Raw genomic sequence first — 22,720 nt, forward strand, 5'->3', positions numbered from 1 at the left:
ACGTGAAATTCTCAACTTTATTATAAAACGACAATATTGTATTTTTCCGTTTGATTTTTATTTACTCCCCCTCTCACTCTCTCTTTTAAACAATTAAAATATTTTTTTTCGTTATCTTACCGCATAAACTTTACTTCCTACTTTGACTATTACAAAGATCTGCTATTATTATAAATATCTTAATTTTTAAAAATTCTTTATTCCTTATATTCCAGTTTCTTCGATTGGTTCATAAATGTTATCTATATTCATATTTAACAAGGAAACTTGAATTTTAGCAAGTTTCAAACTTTTCACTGTCATTAGTGTTTCAAAATCATTAGCGGTTGTAAGATATCATTTGCAGTTTGTCATATCTGACAGAAGTTAGGAGATGTAAGTATGAACGTATTGTCTGTAATAAGATATAGGTGATAATTCAGCTGAGAACTAATTCATTCATAGATTAATTTCTTTTAGTATGTAGTGGAAGCTATTTAAGTAACGTATTAATACTAATTTCTTACTCAATATCTTATTTATACCATATAGCTTTACAATTTACATTTTACAGATTTATACTTCACAAAATTTCTGTTTCTTATTAGTTATTATTACACTAGTAATATTCAGCAAAAACACGTGAAGTTTCTACTTAATTTTTTAAATTATCAGGTAATTATTCTACCCTTTATATGCAGCTAGTTTTTTTTGTACGTAAAACTACAACATTTTTTATGAATAAATTATTAGTAACATTTTTATATATATTTATTTTATAACTAAAATTATATATTAAATAGTCTATCCCTAATTTTTAATTTAAGAAATTTTACGATAATATTATCTACTCTAAGAGATTGATATCACTTTAATGTAACTTTACACATTATTTACATGTATGGTAAATATAGAAAATATAAAAAAACTTTTATCTGAGAAATTGAAAGAAAAATCCCTATCGTCGTAAAAAATTACCAGAAAAAAAAACGAAAACAAAATATTATTCTATTTTCAATATCTTTTTTTTACAGATTTTTATTGAATAAAAGATTCATCCAACGATTATTTTAAAAAAATACCCAGACTGTTTTTATGAGTGGTGCCTCTTAGGACAATATGGGAATAAAGATCATAAAATATTACGACAGCAATAACTAATATTCTTTAACGATATTTATCGTTATATATTTCTGGTTTTACAAGTACACGAAAGTGTCCACAATCAAATTGGAACTTGTAAATTTGATAACCCGTCCAGAGCACTTGGATTCACTTGATGTAGAGTCTCCAGATCACCGTCAAACGCGCCAAGTGCGCATTCCGTAACATGTTCTATTGTCTGCTCCTCCGCTCCGCCGTCACATTAGCAGATGGGTAGTAACCTCACCTATTCAAGGTGTAACCACACCTCCTTTGGCCCGTCTTAATGCGGTTTAGTCTCAACCAGGTTTGGGGTGGTAATTAGAATCCTTCTATCATCTTTGTTAGATCTTGAACCAGGTGAAGATTGTTGGGTGGACATTCACTCCAGCATTGTCGCCACTTGGAGGTCACGCGTCAACAGAATTGATCCTTTCCAAATCAGCCCAGGGCGGTTTGCGTGACCTCAGCCGAGTTGTTGGTAGATCGTGTACGGGATCGTATATGCTCTAGTTTTCACTTTTTTTAGTAATAAACCTGGACTAAAAAAAACTTCAGGTGAGAAAGATTTTGTTCAGCTGGCTGTTCAATCCCTGTAACGTAGCAAGTTTAGATTAAAAATTTACAGAATTACGAAATGCATTTTTTATGGAATTCTGACACGTTTAGCAGCAGAATAAAAAAAAATCGTTTTAATGTCAGCAGCTTAAAGATGAATGGAAATATAGATAAATGAAATTCGGGTATTTTAAGTGTATTATGTAGCTAATACAATAAAAAGTGCATACTCAGAGAATAGTATGTTGAATGAAATAATTTTGATTAATTATCCTATTTTTTTTTTTAACCTCTGGGACCATCGTTAGGTATTGCTTCAGAGGATGAGATGAATGATTTGTAGCGTGTGAAAATGCCATGCCTGACCGGGATTCGAACCCGGGACCTCCGGATGAAAGACCGAGACGCTTCCATTCGCGCCATGGAGGCCGGCTCATAAGCCTATTAAGTTATAGCTTATTGAATGGTTAGATTTTCTCTCTATGGTGGTTGATTGGTGATATATTATAGAAAAAAATCAATAACATAATCCGTGTGGAAAAAATTGGAAGAGGCTTAAAAAACAAAAATCTTAATTTCTGACGTAAACACATATGCTTCATACATGCATTACATGTAATACATTTATATTTTTACTTATACTATTCAAGTCCTAAAAGAAAACTTAATGAAAATGTATGTATGTATTCTATGGTTTAAATTTTTAATAATTTTAATGAATTATAGTTTATTTAATTACTAATTAAACAAAGACAGATAGAAAATAGATCTACAGCCAGTTTTTTAATACACTTATTTATTCCTGGTTGTATGCTTATATGATCGAGGGCTCTGGCTTAAATCCTAGCAAAATCCTATATACGTAGTGTATAAAAACCGACCCAATTTCAACAGATATATTTCATTATGAAAATTTGTTATAAATACAAGACAAATCATATATGATTCAAAATTGTTTAAAATTTCATTTGCGAAGATATAAGTGTTCATATCAAATCATATAAATAAAAAAATATATTATTAATGTATATTTCTCATATACATTCACGGGAACCGGATGTTTTTGAAATGGGTTGTACTCGGGCGTTCGTGGTGGGAGGGGCACGTGGCTGGTGTCTGACGTTACCTTTGTTCATAGCATTTACATTTTATTCGTTGAGATGGAGCCGTGGATGCTAGACCAACGCGTGTACGCGTATGACAGTTTTGTGCGAAATGACGATTCCGTAACTGCTGTTCAGAGAGATTTCCGCCGTCAGTTTGATATCCATCGTAATGCAAGTTTTTCCTTCTCGTAACACAATATTGCGATGGGTAAACAACCTTCGAACAAGCGGTTCAATATTGAAGAAAAAACCACCGGGTCCCCGACAAACTGCTAGCACTCCGGAGAACATTGAACGAGTAAGGGAAGCCATTGTCAGAAGCCCACGCCGCTCTAATCAGAGGCATTCAGCATCGCTTCAAATGAGCACAAGTACGGTAAGACGAATTCTGCATACTGCATACAGACCTTCATTTCCATCCTTTCAAGATAGCCGTCGTGCAGCAGTTAAACGAGCAAGATTTCACGCAGCGACTACAATTTTGTCGACAAATGCTTACCATTTTTGAAGAAAATGAAAATTTGTTATTGTTAATTAGTAACGAAGCCCAGTTTCATCTGAATGGCTTCGTCAACAAACAGAAGTTCCGGTATTGGGCAGAAAGAAACCCACATCAGCTTCACGAGAGACCACTTCGTAGCCCAAAGGTGACTGTCTTGTGTGCAATAGGAAAGGTCGGTGTTATTGGACCATATTTTTTTGAAGAAAATAACGACGCTGCCGTAACTGTAACGGCTGATCGTTACATTGCGATGTTGAATACGTTTTTTATCCCTGAGTTACGAAACCGGGGATACGATTTTCAAAATGTGTTATTCCAGAAGGTTGGAGCTACAGCTCACAAACCGAGGGCAACGATGGCTGTTCTCCGTAACTTGTTTCCGGGGCGGATCGTTTCCAGATTCGGCGACATTCCTTGGCCCCCTCGGTCCCCCGACTTGAGTAGTTGTGATTTTTTTCTGCGGGGGTTTCTGAAATCGCGTGTATACGGCAATAAACCGCGTACATTGGAGGACCTAAAGATCGCAATTCGTCATCACGTCACCCAGATTGATGTAGACATGCTGCAAAGAATTGAGGCCAGTTACCGTGAAAGGCTACAACAATGTATTGCCCAAAACGGACATCACTTGCCGGACATAATTTTTCGTTCACGAGTAAGTAACAAATGCTTTAATTTAACATGTGTTTCAGTACCAATAAAACCTTTTTAAAGTAAATATTCAATTTTTTATGATTATTTTAAAACATCCGGTTTCCGTGAATGATCCTGTATTTTAATTTTAATATTTGCTGAACGGTATTGTAAATTTAATGAGAAATATAAATATATTTTTTTTAACTTTATATTGAAAATACTGACTATTTTTGCTACATAAAGCAATTTCTACCCCCCCCCCCACAAAAAAATCAAACCAAACACACCGTACTGGAAAATGTAGTAAATACATATTTAATAATTATTTTAAATATAAATTAATAATCTTTTAATCGTGAGTAAATAAATTTAAAAAATAAAAAATACTTAAATTACAAAAACTGTGGGAAATTACAAATTTATAATTTACTCGTTAATTTAAAATTTTCACTCGCCCTTTCCACATGATAAGGGATCTCCTAGCAATAAAATAATTTTTTTTCAATTGACCGTTAGTCCATTAAATTTACTATCTCATTTCTATGTATTTCGATAATTTTTTTAATAATTTTCTTTCTTTTTTTTATTTTACAGGTAAGGAATTCTTTTCATTAACAACAACGTTTTGTGAACTTTTGTTACGTAAGGCGATACTGGAATCATTATCATTAAATCAAGGTATTTTTTTCTATAACTTGTGTTATTTAGTCACTTAATTTTTTTACATTATGACAGATTATTAATTTTAATTCTAAGGTAATTATTATAATTACCCTAAGTTGTAGTTTTCCTTATTTTGATCACAAACTCACGAATGCATAAGTACAGCCATCATGATGAAGATAAAAAAAATAGAATTTATGAAATTACGACACATGACCCGATACGCTTCGTATTTTCACGTATTGCTGGAGATATTATTGATCGGTGTTTGGTTATTTTAAAAATGGAGTATTGATGTTTCATTACTACCTTGCTTCCTTTAATAGTTTCTCTGTGACGGTTTATTTATTGCAATGCACTTTCACTTACATTTAATGAAAGATTAAATGATTTGAAATGTTAACCCTTTCTGTTAAACTAGTATATCTTAGGATGGATATTATTTTAATATTGTTGTTAAATTAATATTCATCCTACGGTAACTAGTTTATTTACTGTACTTTATACAAAAGTGTATTTATGCAAAGAATTTTGGCTATTTTGATGATTTTACTATTGATTAACATACGTTTAAAACTTGATTAAATTCATTGTGATTACAAATTTTGATTGTGACTGAAAATTCATTCTGCTTAACATGCAGTATCGGTCCTACTAACCTTATACAAAATTTCGCACACAAATAAAGTTCTGATATAAACCCTACAGTAGTAATTCAACCATTGCAAATGAATGGATGGAAGTATTTCAGTCACAGAATTTTAGAACATATAATGCAGATTTTAGGACAAATAATATGTCATTATAAAAAGAATAGGAAGAATCCAGTTTTAAGTGAAATATTAGGTTCTAAATATTTTTAGAAATTGATACATTATGTAACCTTGCTGTAAGATACTGAAAAAAGGTTTTAAAATTGTATCTATATAAATCAGCTGGTTGGCCTACATTATACGGTAAATTTTACTGAATAATGATGTGTTTGTTTTTACCGCCTTAATCTTTGTAGTGCATCGAAATATTCAAAGAATGAGAAAAATATTATTTTATTAAAGTTTATTTTTCAAAAATCTTTTTCTGTATTCTTTTTAATTAAATGTAGTGTTGCGGTAAAAGAATAATTGAATTATTGAATTTGATAGTGATCAACGATGGATACATTAGTATTTCTAATAATTTAATAAAGAAATGTATGATTTCATGTTGTCAAATTTTGTGATTGGAAGAAACTGAAGATATAATATCACTGCACTAAATTTAAACTCGATACAAATTCAAACTGGTAAGTTTAAATTTAAAAAAATAAGTTATCACCTTAACAAGAAACTGGTAGCAAGTGGAGTTTTGTAGGTGGGAAAGGTTTGAGCCCATGATCAAATCTGAACGCTTTTAATGATATTTTTCAATAATAAAATATACAAATATCGTCAGTTTTGTAAGTTACACTTTTGTGTGTAACTATAGTGTGTAACTATAGACCAAGTCTGTGTAAAATATTTTCTCAACAACTGTCCATTCTAAATTACGACCTTGGCATGGCCTTTGAGGAAAATTTCAAACCATATTCACTTCTCTCACTCCTTCATTGAGTCTTTTTCTTTTTTGTACATCCTACAAAATTCATCACCGTATAGAAAATAAAATTCACACAAATGGAAATTTCCTTTTGTAATATATATATTTTTTTAATATTAAACTAGAGAATAATAAAATTTCTTCATTTTCGCAACTTTAGTAATTTGTAAACTAGATGGCTGTTGGTCTTCATTTTAATCAGGGTGTTGACTTTTGTATAGTCTGTGGGAGAGAAATCTACAAGTCTTATAGTATATCAAAAGTAGTAATAAGTTCGATTAATGGCCTATTGAATATATCAATACGTTTTTATATCAAACTTTTTATTGGTTTCACTGTATCAAGTTTTAAAGTTGTTATCGATTATTTTCTAATAATAATTTTATACCATAATGTCTAATACTATATTGATAACGATGTTCTAGCAGATAATCAACATGAAAATTCTTTATCAATTTTCAGTTCCTTTCCCACTTCTTCTATGCCACTTTTTTTTAATGATTTGAATGTTCTACGATTTTCTATTCAATAATTTTCTCCAAGTTGAAAGATACATTGCCTAAATCTCTTATTTATTTTAATAAGCCATTAAATAGAAACTAGGAACTGAATTGGACATATTTCAAGAAGTAAGTTTGCGTTGATAGATGTTTCGAAAGGCATTGTGGAAATAAGTAGTAGAAGGAGAAAGGATAAATAAAGAGAAGTGCTGTTGAAGGGGAAGAGTAAAGCGAAGAGATACGCTGGAGTAAACAGACAGTATACGGAAAATTGGAGGGTGATAATGATAGTAGTGACTAGCAAATTCCAGATAGAAATATTGATTTTATTTTCACACATTCAAAAGTAGATATGATAAATCAAGTTACATTAGTAACTTGATTTAACTACAGTTTTTTAAGCCAATCTTTGACCAAATTTTTCATTTCAGACTATATTCTGCGGAATAAGCTAATTATATTACCAAACAAACATTTTTTTTATTATTCAAGAGTAAGTCGAGTGATAAATCATCTGCATTTGTAACCTGATTTCATAATATTTTTATATTTCGTAATAATAAAGTTACTAATTAAAATAAGTCACTTATTTTATACTTTGTAACGGTTTTTTTTTTTTAAGTTTTATTTATTAAAATATTTATTTATCTTTTAGTTAGTTAATGAAAAGAAAATTACAATTGTTTAATATTCGACTACATTTGAATAACGCAATATTAAACTTATATTTACTACAAATGCACATAATGTGTAAATATGTACAGAGAGAAATAAAATTGCTACCATTTCCTTAGTTACTGTAGCAAACATCTGTTTTACATAAGCATAAAAACCTCAACGAAATTGAGCTGGGGATACACAATTGACACTTTTACTCTGTTCAACACGATGACTGTCTGCAATTTATCATCTCTTTCAAAGAAAATAACTTTAGTTTAATGTGGTTGATCAGGTTCTTTATATGCACCCAGTGAAAGAGAAAAACTGGAACAGTTGTATAAAGCAAGAAGTCAGTGTTCTATTCCAAACAGTTTATTATATAAACTTTTATACTGTGAAATATAATATTAAAATGACTATTGCGTAACTTTTATTCTTCATGCATACAAAGGTTCTATTTTCCTAAAGATGACAAATAATAAGACAATATTACATAACTTGAAATGGTTCTGAATTACTCGTATTTTATTGTTAGATTTATGAGTTGTCTTCAAACAAAATTAAATGCATAGAGGAAACAAAACAGTATTTTATGGTAAATCGTTTGAAAAAATTTGATTTAATTCTTTGTCTAGTATTGTTTATTTATAGCTTACAAATTATGTTAACAAAGTTAAACAATAAAAACTGAGCTAACAAACTACAGTATTGGAGCTTAAAATGGTAATTATACGTTGAAAATTGAAAAAGTACTACAATTAAAATTACAATTTTTTCAAAAATGATGAGTGATAGAAAGATTCTGAGTTAACATTCGTTTTCAGAATCAAAAACAGATTGCCATCATGTATCGCATGTTAGGAAACAAAAATTACGTTTATCAATGTAAGCGACTTAATTTTTTTTTTTCAAATGATAAAAATTACAGGTATATTGATGCCAGCTTATTTCTTAATTTTAATTTCTCGCACTGTTTGGACTTTGAGGACCAAACTTACTATTCACACCCACACATTGGTATTTTAGGCCGAAGTATAAATAAACATAATAAATATTTAAAATGTATGACATTGTACTGATTAAGACCAAAATCTTTACACTGTTATCAGCAGAATTACTATGATTATCATGAATAAAATAATTTATACGTGAATAGCAATAATATATTTGGTTTATAAACACCATTTTTACAACAATTTATCTGAACTTCACAATCCATCCAACAATTGATTTTCTGAGCTGTTGGCATTGCTTATTTTGTTAAATAATTGGATTCTGACATACGTAGAATCGTATCATCTACGAAGAAGGTAAAGATTAATTACAATATACAGAATATCATTTATAAATATTAAGAAGAGCATTTACAATTCTGAAGGAACCAACACTTTATGATTTAATTGAGAATCTTCAGTTTTGACTGTTTTTCATATTTGATGTAAAATTTCAATCGTCGTTTTACAGTCGTTAAGGAGTGTTTTAAGAGGTTGTCAGTCTATTATTATTCCATCATTACTTTGTATTTTAATTATAAAAAATTCTGAACTAAATCAAAAGATTTTGGTGAAAATATAAAAAGGGCCTTTTTATGTTATTTAATATAAATTTAAAAGTAAGAAATATCAATGTCAGAAGAAAATAAAATCACGGAAACTAGTGATCAATATAAATAGTATATATTCTTTTTTCTTTTAAAGAAGACTAATATATGTACTAAGCATTTATTTTTCAAAAAAATTAAAAAATCTAGATTAAAATATACTAATAGATATACTAGATAAGGTCTATATATGAGGTATGATCAAAAAATACGGTGAATAATTTTTTATTAAAAAAAGTAATAAGGTTACAAAGAATTCGATTTAATCTCCTTCAAAATACTGTCCTTAACTAGCAATGCACTTATCCCAACGTTGACTCCATGACTGGAGGCATTTCTGAAACGCGTCTTTCGGAAGGGCTTTCAGCTGCTCGGTCGTGGCCCTCTTAATGTCAGCAGTACTGTCAAAACGTTTTCCTTTAAGCACAGTTTTAATTTTTGGGAAGTGCCAAAATCGCATGGTGCTAAATCCGGTGAGTATGGCGGATGTTGACAGACAGGAACACTTTTTTCGGCAAAAAACTCGCGAATGAGAAGCGAGGTGTGAAACGGCGCGTTGTCGTGGTGAAGAAGGAAGCCATCGGTCCATTTTTTTCGTCGCCTTCTTCGTATGTCGATTCGCAAACGTTGCAGTACACTCTTATAAAATTTAGAGTTTACAGTTGTTCCCCTTGGAACGAACTCTGACTATCGAAAAAAAAAAACAACGAGCATGAGCTTGATATTGGATTTTGACTGACGTGCCTTTTTAGGGCGAGGAGATGAACTAATTTTCCATTGGGAACTCTGCATTTTGGTCTCAGAGTTGTAGCCATAGACCCAACTTTCATCTCCAGTTACAATTTTGGCCATGAAGTCCGGAACTGCATGAAGACAACCCTTCAACTCTGTGCAAATTGACACACGATTTTCCTTCTGTTCATCACTAAAAAGTCTGGAAACAAATTTTTCACTCACTCGTCTCATTTGCAATTCATTAGTTAAAATGCTTTGAACGGATCCGTACGAGATGATAAGGTCTTCCGATAGCTCTCGAATAGTCATTCCCCTGTTTGAACGAACCATTGTTTCCACTTTTTGCACATTTTCAACTGTTTTTGAAGTTACTGGACGTCCCGCACGCTGCTCGTCTTCAACAGACTCATTTCCGTTTTTAAATCGGTCATACCACTTGTACAGTCTTCAAAGTTACCACATTATCGCCGTACACAGATTCCAACATTTCGTGAGCTTCTTTGTCACTCTTTTGCAACTTAAAACAAAACTTAATGTTAATGCGTTGTTCAAAATCCATGGTGCGCGACAGACACGATAAACACAACCTCACTCTAGCAGCTCTGGCAGCTGTCTGGCAAGCTCGAACGTGTTACAACATGTCCCTGCCTGTCTCAGTTGATCACGTTATGGACAAATTACAGCATATGGATGTAGCTTCGGCAGTTGCCGCTATAAAAATTCATTCACCGTATTTTTTTATCACACCTCGTATATACTATTGTAAATCAAATACAGAACCTTTCTTATTTAGGGGGTATAACATAGGAAGATTTAAGATAAGTAAAAAGTAGCCTGCTAGTAAAAAGAGATTTGTTATTTAAATTTAACAAAAAAATAATACGAGAAGCATTTCCAACCTCTTTTAATTAAAGGAAGAAATTTCATCAATACTCTCTGAAACGTACATTGAATATCTAAAATGTAAGTTTTTTGGGTTCCCAATCAACTGAAGCAAAAATTTCAATTATCGGCAAAATTATTTAAGGTCAATTGTCTTGTAGTTTAAAAATTGTCATATCCATTTTATTGACAATACTATAAAATATTTTATTAAATTCCTTTACACAAACAATAGAGGTGATAATGGTAGTCCAGTTCATTTTTTTCTGAGTTAGTTCCATTATACTAGTACACGAAATTTCACTTTCATTTTAATATTTTATACAACTTAATTTTTATTGCTGAACGTATATGTTAAATTATATATTATTCTATAGTTATGTAAATAAGAATATATTTTGAATAAATATTCCGAAATTTTTCAAACCAGTTTTATGACAGGAAAATTAAACTTGAATAGTTTTAAATTTTAATATTATTGTAATTGTAATCCCTCTATTAAACCATATCATTTTCTTTTTAGCTTATTCTTTCAATTTTTACTAAAGAGCAATTACTTATATTATTTTTACTAAATTTCATTTTTACTAGAGTATGATTTTTTGAAAAGTGTTAAGAGAATTACCAAATTTTTCATGAAAGGTTACATTTTTAAGACTCTTCTCAATCATCCGAAAAAATCAATCTTCAAATAAGTTGGTAAAAGTACTATCAGGAAAATGGGCAGTTATAAGTGAAATTTTCATTGTTTGGTTGATAAATGTACTTAGTCTTTAAAGTTCCAATTATTTTGAAGATTAGTTTTTATTCCATTAGAAGTTCCTGGAACATTTAAATTAAAATATAAATTTACTGTAAAAGAAATCAAACAGTTTAAACTAAGTGTAAATAATTCTGAACAAAAATGGTCACTCCAATTTCATTCACGTTCTTCTAAATTTAACTTGATAAACAAATTATTTTAAAATTTATTAAAGATTTGCCGATTGAAATTTTTCTTGATCCTGCATGAAGTGTTGTTTCTTTAGTGTGTATTGCAAATGGCAAGTGACCTTCATGAAAATCCAGAAACTGACTGCTAGGATAAGTATCAGTCTACGACCGATTAAAAGGAACTTTATTTGCGACGGCATATTCATCTGTTAATAATAAAATATAATTTTTTGTATGGTGGATGTATACTTTTAAAAAAAAATTAATATAGTTGATCACTTCAGTCTCTTTTCTTGCCTGAAAAATATGGTTGATGATATAAAATAATCATTGTTAAAATTGCTGGACCGTTTATTGTAATATTTTTCTATCTTATGATGCGATTGAGCGTTATTAAATTAATATTGTAAAGAAAATCAATATAATATAAATCATACATTGGCCATATTTTCGGAAGATTTCTTAAGTATTTTAAAAATTTATTCTTGGAGAATATCATCAAATTACAATTTTTACAAATTTGTTTAACATTTATATCAGGATGGTATATGATTTTGTGTATTAGTATGTTGATTTTGAATACTTCCTGAAAATTTAGAAAGAATGTTTGTAAATTTGTTTTTAAGATGCGTCGTAATAGCATAATATTTTGAAGCAGGTTAATTTAAATTAATTTTTTTTGAAGAAAATCCGATTTGATTTCTATGGTTAAAAAGAAGTAATATTTTATTAATCAGCATTTGCAATATTGTAGGTATGAAACAAAATTGTAGCGTGTTCTTTTTACTGTTCGTAGATAAAATACTGTTTCTGTAGTAAGTCATTAGTTGCTCTCTGCCAAAATTATTATTTTTTTTTTAACTCATTAAACAGTGTTGGCATTGCACCAAACGGTTATGTATTTTTATTGTTTAAACTTTTAATAAAGTTTTTTTTTTTTACTTTCTGTTTACTCTGGCAGATGTACCAGTATAGATATAGACAAAATTGTCCTAGTAGATCTAAATTAATTTATATTCTGTTTTTTTTCCTTTGCTTTTGACAAGTTAAATTATATCCGGAATGATTTGATTTCTATGCTACTTTTGGCTCATAAACGAAGCTTTAACGATGCTAAAAACAGACCAAATATTAGAATGATGGGGAGACAATCAATTTTCTTTTTGAAATACCACACATTAACATATTGGCGCATCATTATCATCGTAAGGTTATCTGCCCTTAGATAGGTGGTCCCTTACATTATGACTGTCTCTACTCTCTCCAAACTCCGGCTAAACACTTGAATACTCTACAGCTTCTATTAATTTTCTGTCAGTCCTCATATTTTTCGGCTTCTATTTTTTGAACCTTCTATTGATTCTTAACACTCTTCTAATCAGTCTTTCTCCGACCATGATGTATCTAAGCCTTAGATTTTGTATTTTTAATTGTTCTGATTTATTTTCTTATGAATCTAAGGAACTCCATTTACGAGCAGCGTGTCGGACTTGTTAACAGGTTCTGCTAGATGTTATTAACAGAGCGTATGCGTACCTGCTCCCTATCGACTAAACCTCATATCTAATCAAACCTGCTTCTGGGGCCGGCCTAGTAATTAAGCATTTCGCAGTCACGGGAGGTGCCTTCGAGCTCAGAGATTCCAGATTCCCCATGCATTATCATCGCGGCTTATCCACGCAAGCGCGGACACGCGCCGACTCCACAGGTGGCTGTCCTTTACCCCCTTGGACTTAGTGTCAGACAATTCACCTCAGATTGAGAGGACTTACAGGATCATGATTGGTTAGGCTATTACTGCAGAGAACTAAAAGCCCCTTCTTCCTTCCGCATCATTGCATAGCAGTACCACCGTTGCAAACTCGTCAAATGTTCTCCAGTTGCTGGATTAATCAAGAATAAAAGACACAAGGTCTTCCGGACGAAGATCAATAATTCCAGTCTAAGTACGTTGAACGCGCCATTCTGGACAGTGGAACAGGATTTGTTCCACTCTGTCATTCAAAGAAAGTAACATACAAATGTGGGAGCCGCGCCTGCCAATTCTGTGCAGGGACGACTCGAAGTTCCAATATCCAGTCATCATTTGGGAGATGTGAATTTAACGTTCCCGTAACCTCTGCTAAACCCCGTCTCCTGGTTGGTGATCAATCTTCTCGTTCACTCAGCACAACAACATGCTCTCCCGCGTCCCGCCAGCTGCGGATAGTATGGGCCCTCGATTCAGATTTATCAATATTCTCCGATCTTTCAGTTCTTTCCTTCACCATATGATCGACAAGAGGGACAATTACCATTTAGCATGTAGCGTCGTACGAGGTAGTTCTATATGCAGAGATCACACCCAGAAGAGATCATCTGTTCTCCGCAACTTGATCAGATTTCGTTGTACTCTCAACGCAGGTCACCAGATTGGAATCACATACAGCAAGGCAGAGATTATTGCAGATAGTTGGTTTGCATGGAATTTCTTCCGCCTCCACCTTTTTCGGTCACCCTAAAGCATAAGATCGATTTCTGTGCCACAAACGGCTACTGAACCACGAATCAGTTAAGCGACCAGTTCTAACTAGCTTCCAGAGCTAACCTCATTCCGTGACCGAACTGAACTTGTGTGGTGCCACACGCAACTCCCTTTTTGTCCCACCGCCACGTCATATATTACTAAAGATGGATATATGCACACCGGCAACTAATAAAATTATATATTAAACTCAATAAATTAAATTTACTTCTTCAAGGCAGCAATTTGCTGCCACGACTAGGTTGCTGAATGCCAGCAAGTACCTGTCCAACAATATTGAAGCGCTTGGAGCTTTAATAGGCTGGTGGCCAGCCATCAACCTTTAGTAGCTACTCACAGCAGCACGGTAGCTGTCTTTTCCCTGAATAAAGTACTGATGCCGGTTGAACAACACAAAGGCATCAAGGTCCGACACACGGTCCGACAATGAGGCTCTCGCCATATTGACTCGCCACTTATGAGTGGTCAATCTTCCCCTTGATCTCTAAGTTCCAGGGTGGCTTGAGTTCTGGCTCTCCCAAGAGCTGGGCAGTTGAACATCTTGTGTTCGTTCATCTGGACCTCCCCGCAGACGCACAATTGATAAGCTGGCAGGTGGAACCGAAAGCAATATTGGTTCAAGTTTACGTGGTCAGAGAGACCCGGGCACCCGTTGCTCTTAAAAACAAAGGAGAATTATAACATCACCCCAAGTCCGGTATAAATCTGTACAAGGACCTTCCCTTAGTCATGGCGTGCCATTATTGCTTTCATACATCCTTCGCGAGGCTATAGTGCTTTTTATTCAGGCGGGAGATGATTCACTGTTGGAAATTTAGAACCGATGCAATGAAATCACCGTTCCGCTCCGGTACAGGTCCGACTAGATCGCCTCCAAATACCTCGCCACCCTGCCTCTTCAAAACTTCCATATGGCAAACCGAATTTTCACTACTAAATCGATTAGGAGAGACTTCCCAATACTCATAGGAGGTAGTTTCAAAAACACCGGTGCCTATAATCAAGGCTCTGCGCTGAGCTCTCCTTAAATTCTAAATAAAAGCCAATTTCTGTCCAACCTGTGTGGCAAAACAGACGCAGCCTAAGAAGCTATACTCTCTAAAACACCTCGGTACACCATGTACAAATGACGGTCCGACAGCCGAGCATTGACCTAAGCTTGTGCATCACAGAAACGGCGTCCGCCGCTACTTTCTTATTGTGGTTGTTAAACAGAAAATTATCAAAAAAACAAAAGCCCTCGGTAATTATGAACTTTAACTCGGCTGATGACATTACCTTTATATTTAATGTGGGAGTTTCGACTACGATTAATTGTCTGTATCCTTGAGAAGCATATAGTTTGCATTGGGAACAGAAAATATTTAATTTTGCATTTCCATCCAGCCATCCGCGGTCGACAAAGCCGCCTGCGCTCGGTCTTCTAGCTGCGGTTGTGAATTACTACGAACTAACAGGAGACCAGTCATCGGCGAAAGCCTGAGCTGTGATCGCTTCTGGGAATTTTATTCCTAGACATACGTAAAATTCCAGGTTCCGCGGTAAAGGACCAGGAACGGAACTCTGCGGGCTTCCCATGGTGACAGATTTTTCCACAGCTATAGGGACCTCTCTAAATAGAGCTGTACGATTAGATAAATAGTCATGCAGTACTATTTAAGTAATTACATATTTAAATATTTAGTTGATTTAAATAGTTAAATAATAGCTATTTAAATAGTTACGACCTACAGGCTAGTGGTAAATTTCGGCGTTTCAACTTATAGAGGACAGAACCCCAACACAAGGAACGAAATGCCGCCTCTATGTATAAAAAATTGCTAAACCATATTTATAGTCCACGCTTTCCACTTCTGCAGAGCATTTAAGATGTAATCCTTGGTGGCAATCCCTTTCATGAAGCGTACTGCGACTTTCAAAGTCACCTGCCCTCTATTTTCTAGCTGCGGTCGTGAGTTACCACGAACTAATAGAAGACAGCCATTGGCGAAAGCCTTTTTGGGAATATCAATTCCGGAAATCCATCAAAAACCAGGTTCCACAGCAGAGGACCGAGTACGGAACCCTGCAGCCTTCCCCGGTGACGACATATTTCACAACTAGGTGCACATCTTTAAAGAGAGCCGAGCGATTAGACAATTAGTCTCTTACTACGGCCTGCAGGACTACAGGAACATTGCGGTGTTCCAACTCATCGAGGACAGAACACCAACACAAGAAAGGAAATGCTGCCTCTATGTTAATAAAAAATGCCAAAACATATTTGCAGTCGGCGCCTTCCACCTCGGTAAGAGAATTTAAGATGTAATCCTCGGTGCCAACCCCTTTCATGAAGTCGCACTGGCCTCGATTTAGAAAACAGTTCATATCAATGCTTTCCCAGAGCCGTTCCACAACCAGCATTTCCAGCAACTTAAAAGATTAAGTCTGATTTTGTCAGTAGTGCACATTTTCTTGTGTAGATTATGAAAGCCGTCTACCCTTTCACCAAGGATCACTTTCATTTTTTATATATTTCTTATTCTTTAATAAGGTACTGATTCTGATTTACCAAAATTATATACTATTTATTTTATACATCTTTTTCCTTCTGCTCTCATTTAATTCTTCATCCTTTATGAATAAGTATCATTAAACATACCTATTAATGATTGTTACATCAACAGTAATAGTGTTCGCCAACTTATCTTATATTTTAAAATGTCTTATATTATAAATGGAAGTTTCATTAAATTTCCATAATTACTAAATTAGTTGCTTTTATTAATCGGTAATAAAGTATTAAAAATTAGTTCCCTATAAAAAGTATAACTGTGTTGTTCCTAGTTCACCTAAATAAGTGAAAGTGTAAACTATTAATAGAATAGTAAATTATTACGATAAATGATAGATGGTAATTTTATAAATTACCTACATTAAATTTAATTAGGTGCGAGTAGAAAGAAAAAAAAATGTTCAATTTCAGAAGAGATTAAGCAATAAATTTTGTGAATTTTATTTTTTAAATTTTCAGTATCTTTTAACTGGAGAAATTTACCTGTTCATTCCCAGTATTTAAATAAAATTAAAATAATTTTAATTTGCATTATTTTGTAATATAATTACAAAATTCAAATGTTAAAAGGAACCATTTATGACCGCCAGAGAACATGTTTAATTAAGTTTAAAACTGAAGAAGAATAATTACTCTAGTTTGTACGTATTACTAACAAAGTAATACGTATTTATTTATGATCTTATGTAGTATTTTGTAATGTATTAAAAAATGTTTAATAGATTGAATTAAAATAGTCTGTTAAATATAAATAAATTCATATTGTTTGATTAATGCTAGTAGCAAATTAAATAAATAAAATAATTAACTGATTAAAAGTCATCATTTATTTTTTTATTGTCTTTGCTTCACCGAATAATTACTGCAGTTCTCTTACGGTTGCTCATATAAACACGTGCGCGCGGGCGTACGTGTTTATATGAGCACACACACACACACACACACACAATTATTTCTGCCTAAATACGAAATCTGAACTGACATTTCTTGTCCATTTAGCAATTTTAACCGAATCATGTGGACGTTTAGCAGATACACATGTTATTAATCATCTAAACTTTTATTACATGGTAGTGGCAGAAGAAAGCATTGGAAAATATGATAAATGATGTGCACTCTTCGTATAATTGGAGCTTAGGTTAGGATTGTAAATACTCTAAATTCACGTCAAAACTTAGTAACCCTATATTATGGCTTTCAGAATAATGTTTTAATGGAAATGAGAGATCTTTTCATAACTTAAAGATGGTTAAATATGTTAAATATTGTTACATAAGAATAATTCATTCATTTGTATTTTATAGCTATATGCTAAAAAAGTGAATTTTAATCTATTTATTCTGTCGTGTTTCATTTGTTTCAAAATTACTGTTATTAAATGATTTACTGTTGGGATCGTGTTTTAGCACGCTTACATTTCTACTGGAGCAATTTTGTGTACGAGAACGAAATACCCTTAACACTGATTACACTGCCCAATAAGAATTTTTTTTTGAATATTTCCTTACGTCATGAGTCAGTTCTTACTAATTTTAATAAAATGCCATAAAAATTAAATTGGCAAAGAAAAAATCGTATTAGCTCTAGTTTATGTGATATACACTAGAGAGTTGGAATTATTTTATTTTAACGGATTAACAGAAAACGATACATTTTAATTACATATGCTAACAACATAGACAGCCCATTTTATATTTTTTTTAATGACAGTTACATTCTAAGAGTTTTTAACTGATGGAAGAATATCAGGCAGTCGGTTGGGTCTGAAGAGAATCATGTTGTGGCTTCATGCGATCGTTGTCTTTTGAGTTTCCTCTTTTAAGTGAGTTCTCGAGCATCTCCACACACAGACCAAAAGTAATCCGCAAGTATTGCTTGATTCCAATTACCCTGATATCTTTGTACCATTACAGAAATATCCTGACGGAATCTGTCTCCGATTTCATCACTGACAACTTCACAACTAGGAGGGAAAAAGTCCAGGTATGTGTGGAGAAACTACATTTTAAGTGACACGTTGGAACCAACCGTTGGTTGGTCTAGTGGTTAACGCGTCTTCCCAAATCAGCTGATTTGGAAGTCGAGAGTTACAGCGTTCAAGTCCTAGTAAAGCCAGATATTTTTACACGGATTTGAATTCTAGATCGTGGATACCGGTGTTCTTTGGTGGTTAGGTTTCAATTAACCACACATCTCAGGAATGGTCGAACTGAGAATGTACAAGAATACACTTCATTTACACTCATACATATCATCTTCTGAAGAATTATCTAAACGGTAGTTTCGGAGGCTAAACAGGAAAAGAAAGAAAAGAAAGAAAGTGACACGTTGCATCCGAGTTGATGGTAATTTTGCAGAAGTACTCTCAACAACTGACTGTAATTTTCATTTCTTTTGTTGCCTAAACATCCATGAAGGACTCCCTTTAAAGGTTCTTAAACTTCTTCTTTTTTCCCCTCCAAAATTTGGTCAAAAGCAGGATGCTTTACAAGTTGTCGAATTTGTGGACCTTCAGAAATATAGTCCTTAACTTTTGCATCACTTAATGTAGGAAATTTGTCTCCTAAGTACTTAAAGGCCTGTCCTTGTCGTTTAATATTTCTGACAAAACTTTTCATCAAACCAACCTTTATATGAAGGGGTAGAAGACGAACATCTTTTGGGTCTACGAGAGACTCGGCAAAGACATTTTTCTCGCTAGAGTTAAGATTTCTTTCAGGCTAATCTGCTAGAATTTAATGTGAATCCTTATTCACATTACATACTGCTGTCTTACATCGTAAAAAGCAGAACTATTTAGTTTACCCTAGTAAAGCACTATTTAGTTTACCCTAAGAGTATCCTGATGAGTTTTACATCGCCAAAGATTTTCCACTTATGTTCGGCATATTTTATGTCAGTCTAGGAGTTTTGACCTTTTTGCATAAATTTCCTTCGTGTGAAACGCAAGACCAACAGGAATAGAAGCAAGACACGCGGTTGCTGTTGTGAAGTAATACAGTTTTCAAACTATAGCTTCAAGGCCCAGTATGGTGCAAGTTTTCGTATTAAAATCTTTCAGTCACCTGCAATTCGTCACTTTAAACTTCTTTTGATTATCTTAGATTTAACATAATTTTGTGGGGATTTCAAAAGGTCAACTCCAAGAGAATTTTTTCAACATGCCACAACAATGTTTTTTTCTCTGTTCTTCCAAATAACCGAAACCTTCTTATGAACAATATTATATACTGGATTCTTAAAGTGCTCATTCAGTTTCTTATTTTTTTGCGCTGATTAATGCAGGGACCATGCATTATTCAATATAATATTTCTCTTTGAAAACAATCTATTTCCTTTATAAATACAAACTAGAATAAATTAAGTCCATTGGGAAATATATTTATTTTAGTAATTTTTAAAAACACTGATAATCAACCTTTACTTCCTTCTCCTTATCTTATTTCGCTAATTATAGGGTAACTGAAGTGCAACCAGAAATATTCATCTGTCAGAAACTAGAAATATCAAGTTGAAAAATGTCTAGTAAGTAAGCGAGTGAGAAGTTGGGCATATTCCAAAGCCATCCATTTGTTAGCGTATTATTTATTACGTATTTTAAAAAGTATATTTAAAAAAAATTATATTGATTAACCGTTAGGTTTTGCGCACGTAACAATGATTCTTCTAAAAACATAAAGAAATTATAAAAATATTTTCTACTACAATTTTACTGTCATGATGTTTCGTAAAAAATTGATACTTATCGAAAGAGAAATCTATCAGTATAAACTCCCTTGGATCTAATTTCTTATTTTTATACAACAGCTTTAAAATCAATGTATATTCCAGAAAAAATCTTTATCACACGTTAGGAGTTTTATAGCCTACAATTTATATTTAAAATTAAACTAATAAGAAAATACAAAATAAACTGAATTTCTTTTTATCTGGTATAGAATTGTTTACTAAAAGCTATAACAAAATATGATTGTTGGTGATTTGAAAAGGACCCGAGGCTTTCTCAAAAATCCCGTAGCTACATTCAACAAAAACAAGAATCTCGAAACAGAGTTTTCATTAAAGTGAGAAATGAAGTGGTTTTACTTGGCTTACTTCACTGTAAAATTTTATACAGTTGTATGCGTAAAGAATATATTTACATAGAAACAATATTGTAGCTATGTAAAGATGGCATCTGAAGCTCTAGAGGCGACGTCTTAACTCGATTCTCAAAAGGCTTTATGATAAATAAAATTATTCTTAATCAAAAGAGCTATGATTGATGTTTCTTCTTCTCAGATACTTCACGCCCATTAAATAATTAAGATATAATTTTGGACAGGGGTGAAACGGAAAAATAAACGAATCTCTATCTTCAAGAAAAATTGCATTATTTTTGATTCTATATGGTAAAAGAATAATATACAATAATATAATAGACATAAGGTAATAATAATAATAATAATAATAATATATATATATATATATATATATATATATATATATATATATATATATATATATATATATATATATATATATATATATATATATATATATATATATATATATAAATGTTAAGTTCGTTTGTGTACGGCTTCAAAAACTCAAAATTTTCTGCACCGATTGAGCTCAAATTTTAGCACGACATATAACCCGCATCAAAGATTGTTTTCATCTATTTTTAATAAATCTATCTATCTATTTTTAATTTGTACATTTTTAATTTGGAAATGTAAAAAAAGGAAAACCAATCAGATCAATGCAAGATGGCCGCTGTCAAACACAACGACAAAATTTCTTTGAATTATATTTAACAGCTAAAACATGTGTATTTTATTTTAAAAAAACACGATAAAAAACACGATATATAACCCGCATCAAAGATTGTTTTTATCTATTTTTAATAAATCTATCCATCTATTTTTAATTTGTACAGTTTTTAATAAATAAGAGGCTAATAAATCAGATGGAAATGTAAACAAAGGAAAACATATCAGATCAATGCAAGATGGCCGCTGCCAAACACAACGACCAATCACAAAGAGCCCATATGGCCGTTGCCAATGTAAACAAAATCACAACTGATTAAGTAACAAATTTCTTTGAATTATATTTAACAGCTAAAACATCTGAATTTTATTAAAAAAAAAAAAAAAAAAACACCAAAACAAAAAAAAAGCCACCAAGAAGGATGACTTACAGTAAATAAAATAAAAAAACCCAACTTTCTTATAGCCCAGATAGACTTAAGACTATGCAAACAAAAAAAGTCGAAATAACCAAATACACAGAAAATAATACCCCTACATAATGACCAAAAAATCCTTGTTAGGTTATTTTTGTACATATATATGACCAAACAATCGTTTTTTGGTCATTTAGCATTCTTTACTATGTAAAAACATAGAACAAAATTCACAAATAATAACACTGAAACCACACAACTAAGTATTCGTTTTTTTTATTTTTGCTAACCTCCGAAACCACCGTTATGCATTGCTTCAGATGATGATGTGAATGATTTATAGCGTATGGAAATGCCATGTCTGACCGGAATTCCATCTCGGAACCACCGGATTAAAGTCCGAGACGTTACCACTCGCGCCACGGAGGCCGGTAAACATATTCGTTAGGAGCCAAATAAAAACACGACTTACCAATATGGCGTTGGGTGTCAAATCTATTTTATACTATAATTACTTTTAATACGTGAAACCCTTTGCAATGATTGAACATTAACTTAATCCTCTTCAAAAATTATTCCTTTTGAACTAAGCCACATTTTGATAAAATTGTTTTTCTATAAGACAGCGGGAATTCTTTTCGTTTAATGATAAGAAGCGTTGTTGAAGACAATAACCGAATTCTCTTCCAAAGGACATAATACACCGCTAAACTATTTCTAAATAATTCAAATTCGTGTAATTGTTTTACTAATCGAGTTTTTATCAAAATCTCAACTTTTTCTCGATTGACCTGCGGGGTTTCGTTTTCTTTGGAGACCGTAATTCATTAGTAGATTCATACTCGAGAATCACGTTGAACACTGAAGCAGCGCAACTCTACTTACGTTAGCAGTTTATTATCATCTGAAATCAACGCCGTTTGATTATTCTGTAATTTGTAAGCATTACTCTGCTTTTGTAAGCATTTAAAATGATGTGTTTTTTCGGACGAGAAGGGCT

Source organism: Lycorma delicatula, chromosome 1, assembly GCF_047948215.1.
Source record: "Lycorma delicatula isolate Av1 chromosome 1, ASM4794821v1, whole genome shotgun sequence".
Lineage (NCBI taxonomy): Eukaryota > Metazoa > Arthropoda > Insecta > Hemiptera > Fulgoridae > Lycorma > Lycorma delicatula.